We start from the raw sequence: 18,927 nt of genomic DNA, 5'->3' as shown, positions 1-18,927 counted from the left end.
CCCCCTGTCCCCTCTGTTTTCCCCTCCTTTCTTTCCATCCCTGTAATTCTCGCAGTTCTTGATTGCATCGGAATATTTGGCATTTACGTACACAACAGCTTACGTGCATAAAGAACACCCAATTGTGTTTTAAAATAAAACTCCAAGGAACGGAAGTCTTGGTCGGTTTTCTTTTGGAACTGTGGAAAGTTAGTCCTCGTTCGGAAAGTTCTTGTACGCCAGATGTCGCTAGTACCTTAAATATTCAGAATTACAAAGGAACGATAAAGGAGTAGGAAGAAGCGAATTTTAGGGTAATAAATATTGCGTATTATAAGTGAAGCAAGACTCTACATTCATTGTGCCAGATATATGTACGACAGACTTTGTAGAAAATATGTTAAAACTTAATACTCTTAATATATGCAATTTATTACCTATATATTTTAAAAATATATACATTGTTGCTCACTTTTTAAAATCAAAGAATTTGTTTATATCTTCATTAAACAAAAACAGTAGTTTTTCGTTTGATAGTTTTTGTGAGTTATATTTTCGGTTTCCCTTTCGAAGTTGTTAAATTCTTATAGCAAACGCGCTTCCACAATGAGGCATTGTTTACTGAGAAACCAATTTGCAGTACAGTAATAAACAGGCAAGGCCACTGTAGCCGAGTGGTCAGGAGCCGGGGTGGAGTAGCACACGCTCTTTGAGTAGACCGGGGCTCAAGCACCTGACTGCTAAATACGGTCAATCTGCCAATCCACGCTGTACCAGCGTGACAGATTATGGTCCATTTCTCTCAACATGAATTGTTATGGAGGCTTCCATTCTGCAGTGGATTGATAATGGCTGCAGTTTACCTTTTACTAAACAAGCAACAAGGAATGGCTCAGTTACATAATCATATGTCCCCATGTACAGTTACAGCGACGTCAGTGCATTATAGCCACAGTTGCTGATGCACCAACAAACCCAACAACAGCGACGTCACGTCGTCACTCATGCCTGTAGGTTTTGATTTCGTGACCTTCTACATAAGAGAGTGCTATACACGATTAGAGCATTTCTTTACAGTTTACTGTGCACTATAACAAAATGTCACAATTTAAACAGGGGCGGCCCTAGATCTACCAGCAATGGGTTTCCTAGGTAAAGTCGTCCATTTGGCGCTCTCCTGCCGAAACCCAAGACAGATGTATTCTGGGATTTTAGTATACTGGGAAACCATATTGCTGAGCGGCTGAGTTACTATTAAAATTTCGGAGCGAATCATCTCGACTTCATGTTACAATTTAAAAAAGAAATTCACTAAAATATTATTTATTATTGCAGTAAATAAAAGATTTGACATATCAATAAATTCTATAAAATGTGCAGAAATTAATTTAATTAATATTCTCTCGTACGCGCGCGTGAAATGAAATAATAGCATCCTTGAATTATTATTATTATTTTTTAACTTGACTTTTTTTTTTTTCTCTCGAATTTGGCGACCTAGGAAGCAGGCTGGCTCTCCTATATGGATGAACCACCCCTGAATATAAACTTAAAAAAAAAAAAAAAAAAGGAGCTGAAATAATTGAATTAAAAAGAAGGGATGTTCTTGTGTACTGTACTGTATTAAAAGACTACGCGAGATGCGAAAGATGACTGTAAAAAAGGAGTCGACTTAAACGGTGAATATACCGCGTGTATCATAATACGTGGGCTCCACTTCACGGATGGATTTAGAACCTAAAAGCAATTTGAAAAGTTCATGTCAATATAGGTCTGACTTCGTCTTGTTTCCGAGTTACAGCCACCTTTGTGTTCCAGCAATTCCTTTCACAAATTGAGTTACCACAGCTGCCTCGATTCAACTGTTTACAAACAATGCTCGATTTCTCATAGAGGGTCTTGCTGATAGTTATGTGAATAAGATCCCGTAGTTGTCGTTGCTGTAATAGTTTTAGGAGTATCAGCGACTAATATGGCTCTGTGTATGTTGTCTGTAAATTGCGTGTGTTCCGTGGTAGATTTTCTGTTTGCTGGACGAAAAACCCGAGTTTCCAGGTGTAAAATCCATGAAAACCCCCGCCTGAGACCGACTAACTCAGCCACATTGTGAAAAAGGCCCATAAAAATTCCTCCCGTTATCGAAGGGACTTGAACTCAGGTCTTTTCCGCCGGGTGTGGGGAGGACGGCGATCCTACCAAGTGCGCTACCCACGAGTGCTGATCCCGTGGTATTCTTTGAGTAATTTCAGTTAGTTAACATTCTAACCATATACTCTGTGAAACTGCATCAAATTTCACAAATATTGAATCAGTATACTGCCTTTTTCATCTTGGAAAGTTAAAAGTTTTAATAGTATTGCTTTATTTTCCACCTCCCTTAACTAATATTGACCTCCAGTACTTAGAAAGCTCGCTGGAATCTATCTTCCCACTAATTCAATCTGCCGACATAGCAATGGTTTTGGGTGACTTTAACTGTCAAATGGCCAATTTAGGATCTTCTCCATCACTGCAGACTAGGGCTCTCTTTAATATGCTTCACAGCTATGGTCTGGAACAAATTTGCAACTTTCCAACCAGAGAAAATGCCTACCTCGACCTAATATTTTCCTCTACTCATATAGATGTTCACACCGACAACCCCATATTTCACTCGGATCATTCACCAATTACTTTTGACATCACAGTGACTTCTCATAACTTCAAATGCAGCTCCCGTACTCCTCGATTCAATTTCAGAATGGCTGACTGGCCTCTGCTCAACCTAGCTCTAAGAAACGTAGACAAGCAGCTCGCTGACGCTATGGATGACATCGATGTGCTCACCAACAACCTGATTAACTGTGTCCATTCAGTTATATCTGACATTGTTCCTCAATCCCATCTTACCGCACGCTCTACCTACCCGCACTGGTATAACAGTGAAGTAATACGTAAAATTAAATCCAAAGAATTCTACAGAAACAAGTATAAGCAAACAGGTGACAGTCAATACTATGAAATATTCAGCCAACTCCGCAAAGAAGTGAAAACTCTCATATTAAACTCCAACAACATGTATACAGAGTCAATTCAGGATAATCTGCTTACTCACAGAGATATCAAACCAATCTGGAATTTCATGAAGCATAAGAACATAACCAGTAGAAAGTTACAACTCCGTAACGCAGATGGAATTCTCTTATCTGACGAATTCAGTATTGCTCAAGAGTTTGCCAAACACTTTTCTAGAATTCAAACAAATGATACATTGAGACCTGCCTCATTTCCTGACTTCACACCTGTTAAAGATGATATCCTCATTAATCTCTTTATCACTGATGAAGATTTAAATTCGGCATTAAAAAGCATGAGAAATGACTATACTAGAGGCCCAGATGACATTCCAGGCCTATTTTGGAAAAGGACTGTCACTACATTGAAACCCCTCATACTGCGGATCTTCAACCTGTCTCTCAGGCTGGGGAAGTATCCTAAGAACTTTAAGCAGGTCAATATAGTTCCTATTTTCAAAAAAGGTGATAAAAATGACGTATGCGATTACAGACCCATAACCTTGCAAAACAGCCTGGCTAAACTCTTCGACACAGCAGTGCAGAAACATCTCTTCGAATTCTTCAAGCCTTTTATGGATCAGAATCAACATGGTTTCTGCAGTGGCAAGTCAGTAGTCACAAATTTACTTCCTTTCTGGCAATACACCTCTGAAGCTCTTGACGTAGCCCAGTGGTCAGGAGCGAGAGTGCATAGCACGCGTTCCTTGAGCGGACAGGGATTCAAGCCCGTGACCACTAAATACGATAAATATTTGTATTGACGATTTATTGTAAACTCTACTGACTTGGTTGTCGTGCCGGAGTATAAACAGAAAATTTATTTATTTATTTATTTATAACCACCTACAAGTTGATGCAGTCTACACAGACATATCCAAGGCATTTTATAAAGTCCCGCACGAACAACTTCTGGAAAAACTTAAGCTATATGGTATCCGTGACCCTTTGCTCTCATGGCTACGCAGCTATATTACGCATCGTTCCTTGAGCGTTATCATCGATCAAGTGAACTCAGACTGTTTTATACCATTAAGCGGAGTACCACAAGGCTCTCCCTCAGGTCCTCTTCTCTTCATTGTTTTCGTAAATGATCTTCCTTCTTTCATCTACACCTCCAATGTTCAAGTTGCTCTCTATGCAGATGATCTTAAGATCTACTCAGCAGTGAAGGAGACTACCGATTCCCAACAGCTTCAATGTGCTCTCAATAAATTCTCTCTGTGGCTATCTCTGAATGGCTTGTCTGCTAACCCCTCGAAGTGCAAAGTAATCTCTTTCTCATATTGCAGATCTCCACAACTAATGAATACGGAGTACACTGTTAACTCTGTGATCAAGTTAACGACTTAGGGATTCTCTTTTCCAGCAGTGCTAAATTCGATGCCCATGTCCTTAAAATCACCAGCAAAGCATTCAAAACACTGGGATTCATCAAACGGAACACATACTAGTTCAAAAGCTACAGATATGCGGTTATCCTCTATAAAACTATTGTTCTGCCAATCCTTGAATTCAGTTCACCCATCTGGAATCCTCACACAAAGACTTTAACTAACAAAATTGAAGCAGTCCAAAAAAACTTTGTCCGTTACCTTACGTACCGCAATCCTCTATTCTATCACTCAGTGTATTATGAATCGCTGTGTGATTACTTTCATCTGAGGCCTCTGTGCACTAGAAGAGTTACTGCTGACATCGCCCTTCTAGCCAAAGTAATCACTGGAATTTACGAAGCATCTGATATCCTGAGTAAAATAAACTTCAATGCTCCTTGTAGACAAGTCAGGAACCTTACACCGCTTCGCCTTGACTCTGCCAACACGAACTTAATGAAGTTCAGTCCACTGAAGAGAATCAGCAAATCAGCAAATGACTCTCGCATTGACTTCTTTGACAACTCCCAATCACTGATGAACTCCATCCACAAGTTTGCCTCTTCACTTAAACTGCAAAGTGACTAGCTCACATCTAATTATTGTAGCTTTTTATTTGTTATATTATTTTTCTATTCTCTAACGGATTAATTATTACTTGTTTTACCGGTAACTTAACTTAATACAATCCTCTTTTGTACATATGCTTTTATTGTTTGAATCTATATCAATGTTTATCGTCCTGTAGGATTTCACATTATTGTTATTATGTTTATTGATCTGATCTCAGATACACTGTTAATGGTTAACTGTTGTGTATCTTGTTATTAATAAAATAAAATAAAAAAATAAAATAAAATAAAGTTCTCCTGACAAGAACACTAAATTTGGAGCTTGTTATTAACATTTTGATTCTGTGCACTTGCTGTGATAATGGTTGCTTATTCACATCGAGAGATGGCAGATATGCATCTCATGTATGGATTTGTTGCATGCAATGTAGCCGAAGCAAGATTTCTGTATGCAGAAAATTCCCAAATCGTCATGTCCCAAATAAGACCTTTCAGAGAATACATGGAACGCCTTGGGAAAACCGGTTCATTTAGAAAACTAGTTTCAGATGGTGGTAGACCCATCAGCATCAGAACAATTAAATCCGACAAACACCTGGAACTTTTGAGCGGATGAGGAGGTCTATGATGAGGCGTCTGCAAACTTGTACTCAGGCTCACGGTGGTTATATTGAGCATTTTCTGTAAACGTAAGCAGACGGTTGCTGAATACAAAGATGGTTGTAACACGGAAACAAGCCGAAATCAGACCTATGCTTACATGAACATTTTCTTATTGTTTTTATGTCCTAAATCCATCCCTGAAATGGGTTCCACATGTTATACACCTGTGTATATGCTAAAAAAAAAAAAGAGATGTTTGAGGTGGTAGTAAAATAAATGTATAACGTTCTCACTGACACTATTGAAACGGGAAAATGACACTGGAAAAATCAATCGAGTACGTCTCTATACATATTAAGAAGTTTGACCACTATATGCTGATTTAAGGAAAATACTAAAGTCTGCCTATATATAAAATACTGAAGTGTAAGCGCCGCCGTGGATAGCACAGTTGGTAGGATCACGGTCCTCCCCACACCGGGTGGAAAAGACCTGAATTCGAGTGCCGTCGATGACGGGAGGAATTTTTATGGGCCTATTTCACTACGTGGCAGAGTTAGTCGGCCTCAGGCAAGAGTAGCATGGGGTTTTCTCCCGGAAACTCGGGCTTTTCTTGCTCAGAACACACTCAATTTACAGAAAATATACACAGGACAATATGTCCTTAGTCGCTGATGCTCTTAAAACCCAACAACAACTGAAGTGTAAACGATGACTGTAAGGAATTTTAGACGCTAAAAACTCCAAAATGTTAGTGTAAAGTGTGTTTAGGGTCAAACGGCACCAGGGGTTTCCCCCATCTCCGCGTTGCTTTCATTGTGAGTGAACCAGTTCGCTGGGAAATGCCAGAGATTTAAAAGTGTATGGATATTGTATATGTGTAATGTCATGTACCGTTGTTCATCTGGTCGTTTAGCCGCTGGACCCCTACTGAGGCCCAACGTTGCCCCACTTTCGCCCCGTGGAGGCAGACCAGGAAACACCAGTAGACTAAGATTTACTCTGGCAGGTCCTGCCGCTTAATTTCCTGAGATTTCGGCGGCTAGGACCTAAAAAAAAAAAAAAAAAAAAAAAAAAAAAAAAATATATATATATAAAAATAAAAAATAAAAAAATAATAAAATAAAAAGAGGAAATGAAAGTTAAAAAATAAACTAAGATATATATATATATATATATATATATTTTTTTTATTTTGGTAAATTCTATGGGGAATAACGCTAAATTTTTGAAACGCCGAGTGTATGGGCGAAAAACGTAATTTGGAGATGATTAAATCAATTCCGATGTGTAGGGCATTCGCTTGCGTATGTGCAGGTAGAGTGGGTGGGGAGACTGAAGTCTGGGGGGAAAAGACAGAAGTATGGAGTCGAGAGAGGAGGCAACTCCAAGTCACAGTGGGGCATGCCCATGCCGCACCAGAAGGGAAAGTGGGAATGGTGTGAGGGGGATGAGACAGTAAGACCGTCTCCCCCCCCCCCCCACCGGGGATATGGGTATTAAAGATGAAGGAGGCTAGGGTGCCCTCTTCAATTCGCCAAATGGCGTTTGGCAGCTGTGCTGCGTTAAGTCTCTTTTCTTCAATATTGAGCCGGTTTCAGTCCAGTCGCTCATGGGGTAAGCGCCGTCCTTGTGTTTTTCACTCACTTGTCTCAAGGTTTTTCTCTGTAGTAACTCTGTTGGATAGTATTTTATGGTCTTGTACAGTTTAACTTGTGGTGATATTTCTTCAGACACGATTTATGGTAATTAGCAGTTTTCTCCTCTCGAAGAGGTCCTGCGCATATGAGAAAGTGCTCTGTATTCCTCTTCTGTGTCAATGAAGTGGGATTCCAGTCCTTTCGGAAGGTAGTGTATCTTTGTGATCAGGATGCCTCTGAGATCTTCGTATTCTGGGCAGTCGTAGACCAAGTGGTTCCAGTTCTCGATCTCCCCACATGTGCAGTTGGGGTCCTCAACAAGGCAGAACCCGAGCAGCTTCTCCTTAAAGGGACCATGACCAGTAAGGAGCGAAGTCAAATGCTTCCCCGGAAAGTACCAGGCTGGTTGCTTGGGATATATTTTGCTGAGGTTGGGAAGGAATTTTCTTGTGATTTCTCCTTTTGTTGTATCGGTCCATCTTTGTTGCCACTCCCGAAGTAGGTAAGCCTGTAATCGGACTTTTTCTGTTTTTGTACTACTCGCTGGGTCAATTATGAAATCCTGGAAGGTGGCAGCAACCCCCCCTGGCATGCAGGAAGAGCAAGCCAGCTTTTACAGTCTCCAAATCGAGGGGGAGCGCTCCAGCAAGCACCTGCAACGCTGGTGTGCTTACTGTTCTGCATGCTCGTGTGGTTGTTAGTAAAATGGTCCTTTGTATCGTATCCAGAGTTCTCCTATTGACTGCAAGCGTCGTTTTGCTGTACCACACTGCAGCAGCATAAGTTATCGCAGGGATGAAGGTTGCCTTATAATACAACATTAGTGCTGTTTTTTTTAATCCCCAGTCTTTTCTCGTAACCCTCGCCACCAGTGCCGAGTAACGTCTTATCTTCGTCCTTATATATTGTAGGTGAGGTTGAAAGGATAAGTTTTTGTCTAGGATAACTCCTAGATATTTCATTTGGTTGGCAAGTTTAATGGTCACACCTTCTATTTTAATTTGGGGTGGGCGCCGTATTTGCAGGGTTCCTTTTAGTAGAATAGATGTGGTTTTCGTCGGTGAAATTTTTAACTTGTTTCTTGTAGCCCAATTTTGTATTTTCTGCAGAGCTTGGTTTGCGGTAGTTTCCAGTTGGGCTCTTGAGTCAGCCTCAATGGTAAGAATAAGGTCGTCTGCAAAGGCCTAGGCTCCGATCAGCCCCAGGTCCAGGTTCAGGAGCTCATCTAGAACCATATTCCAAAGGAGTGGCCCCAAGACAGACCCCTGCGGGCAGCCCCTGTATACAGATCTTGTGACTTTTTGGTAGTTGGCATTTATTTCTACTTTCCTGCAAGATAGGTAGTCCTCCATTACCTTGTATAGGTTGATAGGGACTGCAGCCACCCTTAGTCTGGCTAGGACGCTCGGCCACCAAAGTGAGTCGAACGCCCCAGCAAAATCAATTGAAATGACTAGCAGGTATTTTTTTCTGCATTCCTGTGCCTTCCGAAGCAGGTTTCCAAGTGCATCCACTGTGGAGGAACCCGGCTTAAATCCGAACTGATTCCTAGCCGCCAGGTTTGTCCTCTCATAGTGGTTTTTGATTCGCTTGTGCAGCAGTCTTTCATATAGTTTGCTGACCACTGAGAGCAGGGCAATAGGTCTATATGACTCTGGGCAGTCCGGTTTTTTGTTAGGATTTTTAAGTAACAACTTGGTGTTTGCTGTTTTCCATGCTGTGGGGAATTTGCCTGTTTCCAGGCACCTGTTGTAGAGAGTAAGTAGTAAGTGCGGTGCAAATTCTGCAGTTTTCTTCAAGATCTCTGGTTCGATCATGTCCAGTCCTGGGCATTTGCGATTTCTGATCTTGGTGGCAGCCTCACTGAGCTCTTCCAGGGTGAAGGGGAGTTCAATTGTCGAGGTGTTATAGATTGCGTTCTCCTTGCAAATTTCGTGTTGTTCTTGCATGGTTAATATTGCTGGTTCCTTGAAGATTTTGTCCAGTATGTTGCCCATTGACTGCTCCCAAGTGGTCGTTAGGTTTCCCTCCGGTGTCCTGGTAGTACTAATGACCTCGCCCCTGGGAAGCTTATTGGTTATCACCTTGTAGACTATGCCCCAGGGGTCGGTGTTTCCAGAAGTAGACACTAGGCGCTCCCAAGAACCCTTCTTACTTTTTTTTATGGTGTCTGTGTAACGGTTCCTAGCTTCTCTGTTAGTGACACGGTATGTTACCTTTGCCAACTATCTTTCAGAGAAAGAATAAAATAAGGTCTGCATGATGGAGTATTAATGGAAGTGCGCCGTACATCCGACCGCCAAAATTCCACCTGTTAAGAGGAACGCTACAAGACGCTCCAGCGGACGAAGGAAGAATGTAGTGTTTCGATAACCACTCAGCCCAGAAAGACTCTTACAACAGTTAAAATCTGCCGTAGCTTGAAGCTTATGGATCTAAAACTTATGACATATGCGTTAATTAACCTAAATGTATATGGATCCATTATATGAGTATCCGATGCATTTTCTGGCAACTTTCTCACTTGAACCTCTAATTATATAGTAAGGAGAAAAACAATAGGCAGCTTAAGGTCATTCACTAGGCCTACCTACTCCATACTCACACTATGGGATGAATGAGGAGAGGGAAGCCTAGCGAGTGACTAAGCCGCCTATTGTTTTTCTCCTTACTGTAACCTCCAATCCAAATAATTTACACAAGCCACGAATATGTGTAAATCAGTTTCTCTTTCACTGCAGTTACAAAAGTCTGTATATTCAAGAACCAATTCACTCAATTTCATCCTTAAAAGACCCATGACTAGCGAGAAAATAAGTCGTGTTGACACCTGGAACAATCCAAGGTCATACTTTTATATTGACCATGTTTACTTCAGGTTTAAATGTAAAAATAGTTCGCCCTTTCTCATAACATTTCCAGTGATTCTGCCAAAATATCTCCAATTCTATCTATATTCCACGGCCGCCTCCGTAGCCAGGAGCATCGGTGCGTAGCACACGCTTCTTGATTAGACCGGGGTTCGAGCCCGTGACCACCAAATACGGAGGATGCGGAAAGGTCAGGGAATGACCACCGCATATCCCCAGAGTAATATGGCCTTAGTTGCCAATGCTCCTAAAAACCAAATAAACAAACATCTATATTCCAAGTTTCTCAGCTATTATGGGGTGATATCCAATCCATAAATATATATTTTGATAAGGCATGATCTGATTACAAAAATTTCACTTTGTACATTTTGTTTTGTAAAAGATATTAAAGGCCTATTCACAATCAGTAAATCTACAGGGATTCATTTGTCTGAAAATAAATTTATCTTCTGGTCAGAATGTGCATAACCCTATGACACCATACCGGAATAGCATTATCGCCACAGGACACATTCATAAAGCAACGTCTGGATCTACTTTTGTGATCTCAATCACTCGTACTACCCTTCAAATCAAGTGTGGAAATAACCTCAGCACGCTATTGCGGCGTTGAACTCCAAGTGCTCTGGACTGTCCTGCTGTATCCTACTGTCTTGCTTTTATTGCTGGCAGAGAGGGCATCCTTAGTTATTCAGTAACCTGAAGTTACGACCCCAGTCTTTTCTTTTAATGCCATCCAACATTATTACTGAAACAATCAATAGGAAACTGCAAGGTCTAGCACCTATTTATTGCACTTGCCGGTATCAGTAAATCCCACTGTCAGTATTATTAATATACTAAAAATCTGAATCATCAAATGTCTTTCCCTTCAGGATGTCCAGGTTCCAACGTTGCAGAGACAGATTTGGCATCACTTTTGACCCGAAGCTGCTCTTTTATAAATTTACAGACAGTATACACGGAGCAATACGGCCTTAAAAGAACAAATATAGATTATAACCCAGTTTAATATAAAATATACTAATAAGTAACAGGCAGTAGCTTTTGAGACTAACGAGTCTCTTTATCAACTGAAATTCAAATACATCGGATAAGTGCAATGAGCTGAGTGAGGCACGTTATTCTGAGTTATTGTTGTTGCACGGACGTGAGCTGTTTTACTCCACTGATCATCTAGCATTAAAGCGGTTGTCTCTAGGATGGGGTGTAGACGTATGCTTTTGGATTGTTTGATATGTTAAGTGACTCTAGCCATAGGCGGTGGCGAAAGTGTCTGAATGGTCTACTATTTCAAAGTCACGTTTGGGATCAAGATCGTGGTTGGTGGCCCAAAGATGTTCCGCGACTGCGGACTGGTCAGTTTCGGCAAGCCGGATTGCTCTGTCATGTTCCGTAAGGCGATCTTGGAGACGTCTTGATGTTTCTCCTATGTAGCAGCTGTCACAGTCTCTACAGGTGATGCGATATACTACATTGCTGCGTAAGAGAGGTGTGACAGGGGTCTTCACACTGGAGACAAGTGAACGTAGGTTCCTGCAGGGTAACTGCACGCATTTGATGTAATTTCTAAGAATCTTCGAGATCCGTCCTGACACGCCTGGATAGTAGGGAATGTAGGCGGACGGTATACCATCTTGGTTCGGTGGTCTTGGGTGGGATGTGAGTTCTTGTGCCTGTAATAAGCACCTGCTTAGCACATGGGATGGATAATCACATTTGGTTAGGTCCGCCTTCACACGGGAGATCTCGTTACGCCTAATTGCATCAGTGCTGGAATGGCTCCAAGCCCTGGAGAATAGGGTGCGAGCAGTGCTATTGAGATGACTTGGTGCGTGGTCGGATCTGTAGTTGGTGAATTGTCCGCACCACATAGGTTTGCGGTATACTGAAGTCTCTAGATGTGGGCCTACGCGATGCACTAAGACATCCAGGAACGGGAGCGCATCGTTGACCTCTAACTCTATAGTAAACTTGATGAAATTAGATAGGGAGTTGAGGTATTCCAGTAGTGCTGTTTCAGAGCCACGTGGTATTACAGTAAAAATATCGTCAACGTATCTGCACCATGTTGTAATAGGTGTAGGTGGGTTCAGGTGTATCTGCTCCTCCAGATCTTCCATGGCGATTTTGGCTACTACGGAACTAACAGGGGCACCCATAGCAGTGCCATGTACCTGCTGATAGACTGAATTCTCAAAAGTGAAGATGCTGCTTGATAAGCATAGGTTGAGGGCGGTACAGATGTCATCAGTGGATAGTGATGTCCTGGATTGGAGACTTAAGTCGTTCTCGAGGAGCCTTCTTGCGCAGTGCGCGGCCTGTTGGATGGGAATGGACTCATTGCGCTCATTGCACTTATCCGTTGTATTTGTATTTGAATTTCAGTTGATAAAGAGACTCGTTAGTCTCGAGAGCTACTGCCTGTTACTTATTAGTATATTTTACATTAAACTGGGTTATAATCTATATTTGTTCTCTCAACCATGGACCCCAGTACGCCAGGCCATTCGTTACAATACGGCCTTAGTTGCCGATGCTCCTAAAAATCAATTACAACAACCTATACGTATAGGGTGTTTCAAAATTGCGCTAAACATATACAGGAGCACCAAAATACGTACGCAGGAGCACATGCTACAGCTAAAAAAAAAAAAAAAAAAAAAAAAAAAATCCTATAAACGAATGTCTCAAAAGTCTTAATTTCCGAGATATTAAATATTAATCATAAAGTACAACGTCGTTTAAAACGGTAAAACATTTTTATGTTCAAATTTGTGATAAAAATAAGACTATGCAAAATGGGCTTTGAACATCAGAGAACATATCAGTACAGACATGAATAGTGTTGTTCTATTACATGAATCATAATCATAACTCACAACAGTTTCTCTGTTGTGAGTAATCAGTATAAAAGAGTATAAACTAGCACTGTCAATGTGTCTGTTACACGACTGCCTCTTTGTTTATAGACGGCATTTGTTAAAATTGATGAAATGAGAAACACTACAAATCTGTTTACTTTTGCTAAGTTAAATGATACGTATGATTTTAATTATGGTGAGGTTCATAAGAATTCTGCCACAGCTGCTGTTTGCAGATACCCCGAAAAATTTCCAACTCTATGAATACTAAATCGTAAAACATTTTTTTTGCTGTGATTAGACGACTTAGAGACAAGGTATACTGAAATCATTACGAGTAAACGCTGGCAGAGGGAGATTTCGATGAATTACTAATGTTGTACTCGTGCTGTACAATGACCTCTTATCAAAGTACCAGACGGTTATCAGGCGGCATAAATGTTTCATTTGCAAGAATATGGAGGATATTACACGAACAGCAATTATACCCGTTTCACAGTACACCTGTAAAAAAAATTGTTGCTACAAGGTATGAATAAACGCAGAAACTTTCGTCAGTAACTCTTTTGCAGTGTATACGTGATCCTTAATTCCTCAGTCATTTTCTGGTTACAGATGAATCGTGTTTTGCAAGAAATGGAATTCTAACTCTCGAAACACTCATATGAGGGTCGAAGAAAACGCATATGCAATTGTCAGTACTCATTATCAACATACTTTTTCCTTTAATATTTGGTGTAGTGTTCATGGGGACAATCTTATTGGACCTTATTTTATATCAGCAAGGCCGACCGAAATGGCATAAGTCCATTTTCTGTGGATTATTTTGTTGGAACTATTGAGAGACATACCCTTTGGCAATCAGCAAGGGATGTGGTTTATCCGTGACGGTGCACCAGCCCACTTTATGTTTCTGACTTTTTAAATACGGAGTACAATAACCTGGATTGATTTGTCAGAATGACCCTATACAATGGTCATCACGATCATCCAACCTCAGACCACTAGATTATTTTGTGTGGGGACATATGATCATGGTTTATTCTATGCATATTACCAATACGCGTGTTACCTAAGATACACAAGACAAACTGCCTGTGCATGTGTTGTCTTACACAGAGTGACTCCTGAACGTTAGTTCAACTCCGCTGTGGCACATTGTGATGATACTGAATTCTGTAGAATGGCCAGAAATCTGCATGTTCATCCAGTGTGTCTTGTTATGTTGTTTGTTTCTGGCCCCTTTGCTAGCAGGAAGCTTTTTTCCCAGTACCCGTTCATATCAAAAGGAGGCTGGCTAAAACTATGAACGTACTCTCCTACCAAATGGAGTCGACAATTAAAATCCGACACTCACCGGAAAGGCAAAAGTTAAAACCTGTGAGTCCAGCAGTCCCGTATCCCCTGTTCCGAGGGAGTCCAAACCAGAAGTACCAGTAATCCCGTCTAGCAAGATCCCGTCCCCAAATGAGCGAAAAAGTTAAAATAAAATAAAAAAATTTAAATAAGGTGAAAAACTAAAACAAATAAAAAAAATGAAACAAAACATTAAAAAAAAATAAATAAAATAAATAAAAATATTATATATATATTAATCCCACACTGGGCAAAGGTCAATGAGCAGTGTTAGCAAGTGTCTTTGCTAAGAAGGCAAGCAGGTAAGGAAATATCACTTGTTGAGCTAGAAGGCACCTCCGACGTTGAAATGCCTGACGAGCAAATTCTTGTAAAAACTGGAAATTTTCTCTGGAACTCCGTAAGTTAATCTTCATTTGCGGGCACAGCAACACCAGTAGAGGCAAGAGAGTTCTGCTGTAGATCTAGATATTAATGACAATGGTGTAGAATATGTTCCCAGTCCTCTGGGAAGCTTTAAGTACAAAATGAAGGATCAACAAAGTTGAAAGTTGCAGTGTGACATTAAGAGAGTTATGATCGGAAAGTAAGTAGAGAGTATACAGACTAGGATGAAACCGATTTTGAGGTGGATTATAAAGTTGCAAAGGTGACGTTAGGGATAAACTTTAGAGTAACAAGACTCTTTGAGATAGTTGATCATCTGTCTTACCAACGCTGCAAAAAAAGTTTCAAACACAGCGTGATTTCTCCGCCTTATAATCCGAAATGACACTGATGTTAATACCAAAGAAGGTTAGGGATAGTATGCCTGATGCAGCAGCGCAAGCCCCGGTACGAAAAAAATACACCAAGGGGAAGGCAGAGCAGTTAAGGATTTGCAGGGCAAGTAGATACAGTGCTGCAGGCAGTACACATCGCCAAAAGGATTTGGCGTTGAATGGAATATAATTTGTACTGGATCATAGGAACAAAATAGGAAAAAAACTAACAAATTGGCTAAACCACACCTTTATAATACAGCTGTAGGAAGCGATAACTGAGTCCCTAGGACTCTTTGAAGACAGACAGACAGGCAGACAAGACGAACTTAAATATTAAAAGAAAATAAATACTTTATTTTAGGGTTACCCGAGAAGATAAACTCAACCACCCAAGTATATCATGTCCGTACGTTGAGTGTGCTTCTGGTCGGTTTGCCTGTTTTGCTATCATCATCATCAGCCATTTTCAATCCACTGCAGGATGAAGGCCTCTCCAGCAACTTTCCAGTTCCTTCTGTTTTGAGCACTGGCCATCCATTTACTACCCACAAACTCATGAATTTCATCTATCCATCTCCGCCTTTGTCTTCCAGGATTTCTTCTAGCTCCTCTTGGGTACCATTCTGTTATTTTTTAGTCCATCTGTCAACATGTCTTCGAGCTATGTGTCCTGCCCAAGGCCATTTTAGTTCTTTAGTTTTGCTGTTTTGCTATACAGAAAAGTAAAAAAAAAAAAAAAAACCATCTTCCTATCTTAGACGATGTGAAAAATGCGCATAAAAGTTCTTCCCGTCATTGACGGGATTCGAACCCAGACCTTTTCCACACAGAGGTGGAGAAAACGGTGATTATAACCACTGCGGCGAAATGCAAGACGAACAAGAAAAGCTACAGCGGCGAAATGCAAGACGAACGTTCGTAAAAAAATTGTCACGTCCACAAACAATGTGTTCTCTGGTGGTTTTGCTTGTTTCTCTGGAAGAAAAATCCTTGTTTCATGGAGATGATGATTTTAATTTTATTGGCGCAAAAACGATTGAGGTTATACTGCGCCAAAAAAGATTAAAATATGAACAAAGGTTTCATGGAGAAAAAAAAAAACCCTTGTTTGAGACCGACTAACTCAACCACGGAGTGAAAAAAACCCCATAAAAGTTCATCGCAATAAAAATGACACTGACAGGATTCGAACCCGGGTCTTTTCCAGCCGGTGTCGGGATTATAACCACTGTTCTACTGGAGAAATGGAAGCTGCTGAAACGATTAAGAATAGTCTTGAAACGATAAGATATGCCAGGGAATCGTGGATTGGTCGTATTGAATGCTATATTGAACAAAATGGCGGCCATTTAGAACAGCTACTTTAGATGTTTTCATTTTCGAGGTTAGTTCAGTTTCTTTATTTTGTAATTTATGATTCATGTTTAATATCTCAGAAATATCCCTGGATATACCTCCTCTCAGAAATATCCCTGGATGACCTCCTGGTGGGGCCAGTGTCGTGATGCTGTTCTGAACCTGCTGACATAGCCACTCTGCAGCCAGGCTGAACACACGCCATATTGGCGACCTGTGCCGGCTCCCTTGTCCGGCCCTTTTTACCCCACCCCGGCAGGGGGGGAGACGGTCATACTGTTTCCTCCCCTCCACGCCACCCCCATTCTTCCTTCTGGCAGGGCATGGGCATGCCCTACTGACATCAAATTGAGGCCTCCTACTCTATTGGCCTTATCCTTCCTGCTTTAACCCTCCCAGTCTTCAGTCTCTCCCCTCTCTATCTCTACACAAGCGAATTCCCCCCCACACATAAATTCAATGAATCCAAATTAACTTACGCCCATATTTCGGTCTTTCTTTATTCAAGCGACATCACCCTACGCAATCGAGAGATATCACACATATATCTATACATACATGTGTAAATTTTTTTTATTATTATTTTATTATTTTTTTATTTTTTTTTAAGGTCCTAGCCACTGAAATCTCAGGAAATTAGGTGGCAGGACCTGCCAGAGTGAACTAAAGACTATCGGGTACCTGATCTGCCTCCACGGGGCGTAAGTGGGGCAACGTTGGGCCTCAGAAGAGGTCTAGCGGCTAAATGGCCAGAGGAACAACGGTACAAAACACCGCACTTCCATAATATAGTAGTAGTGGCACTTGATGCAAGAAAGCAAGTGTAGGAGCTTATGCAGCATCAGCCAAAAAAAAAAAAAAAAAAAAAACACACCATACCCTCCAAATGCCTGTCCAGTTCCTCCTTAAATTTATTTAACCTATCAACTTCCACAACGACAGATGGAAGTTTGTTCCAACAATTAACCACCCGCTGGCTAAAGGCAAATTTCCGCACATCTATTCTACATCTATCCTTTCTTAATTTGAACTTATGTCCCCGTAGGTTCGTATTCTGAACAAGTGGGAGGATCCCATCAGAATTCAGCGTGCTCAACCCATTCAAGGCCTTATAGACCTCAATCACACTTTTAAATCTCTGGCCTTCCCAGTGAACTGGTACACCCACAATAAAAGCAACGCGGAGATGGGGGAAACCCCTGGTGTCGTTAGACACTGAAATAAGGAGTTTTGAGACATATGAGTAGTGGTCGAATAAGTTCTGAGAACAGAGTATATAAAATGTATCAATAATTATAGAAAAGGTTATTTGCATAGCGTAATGTCTTATAAAATAAGAAAATATTTTATGTTAATATCTTATACGGTTTCTAAAACTGAATATTTTATGTTGGTAGGAGGAAGAAAAATGAATATCCAGCGTCATTCAATAACCGAATTTTTGACCAAAGAGGACAGAAATGGTAACGAAATTCTTGAAAGAATAATTACAGAGTGTTTGAGGAAGTATCACCCAGTTATACTACTGTTACAAGATGATCAGTAGAATTCAAAAGAGGATGAGAGTCAATTCAAGATCTGGTCGGCCATTTGAAGCAATCAATTCTGAAGCAAATGACATCGTTGAAAGAAAAAAAAATTAATTAAAGTGTCTGAACGTGAAAAAGTACTTAAAATTTCCCATGGAAGCATTTTGAGCATTTGGGAATGTCCAAAGTTTGCGTAAGATGAGTTCCCAGAAGCCTTTCCATTCGTGACAAATGTCAGAGGGTGGAGTCATCAAAAGAGAATTTAAAATTAATTCTGCTAATCCAGCTAAATTTTTAATCCAGCTTAGGCATTATATTTTGTAACTGGGGATGAAATTTGCGTACATTTTTATTGCGCTGAATCCAAATAGAAAGCATGCAATGGAAGTACAAGGGATATCAAAACCCAGAAAAAAGTACCGAACAAAATCAGTTGGAAAAGTGTCAGCCTTAATTTTTTGGGAAGTAAAAGGATTATTGTTAATTTAATTCCTTGCACCTAAAACCACAATAATAGGGAAATATTATTTAGTCTTATGCCAAGTTTAAAAGCTGCAGTTCGGAAAAAAGACGAGGAAAGTTGGGTCATCGCTTTCTTCTTCTTCTCCATGACAGTGCACCTACGTACAAATGCAGTTGCACAGGCTAAAATTCATGAATGTAGATTTGAACAACTGGAACACCCTCCCTCCCACCCACCGTACAGTTTAGATGTGGCCCTTAATGACCATTACATGTATTTGTTCAGAAATCTGAAGTCTCTCATCTTCGTGGAATTCATTTTAAAGATGATGAAGAGCTAAAAGCAACTTTGTCGAAGGATTAAACTCGCAAAATAAAATAAGTGTATTGAACTTCGTGGTAAATAGGAGGTAAATAAAAAGTTAAAAAGCATAACATTTTGTACCTATGTCTTCCATACTCTGTTTTCAGAACTTTTTATCTGCCAGCCCCTCTTATGT

Source organism: Mastigoproctus giganteus, chromosome 7 (genome assembly GCF_048544385.1).
Source record: "Mastigoproctus giganteus isolate SK-2022 chromosome 7, ASM4854438v1, whole genome shotgun sequence".
Lineage (NCBI taxonomy): Eukaryota > Metazoa > Arthropoda > Arachnida > Uropygi > Thelyphonidae > Mastigoproctus > Mastigoproctus giganteus.
This window is presented reverse-complemented; position numbering follows the sequence as displayed.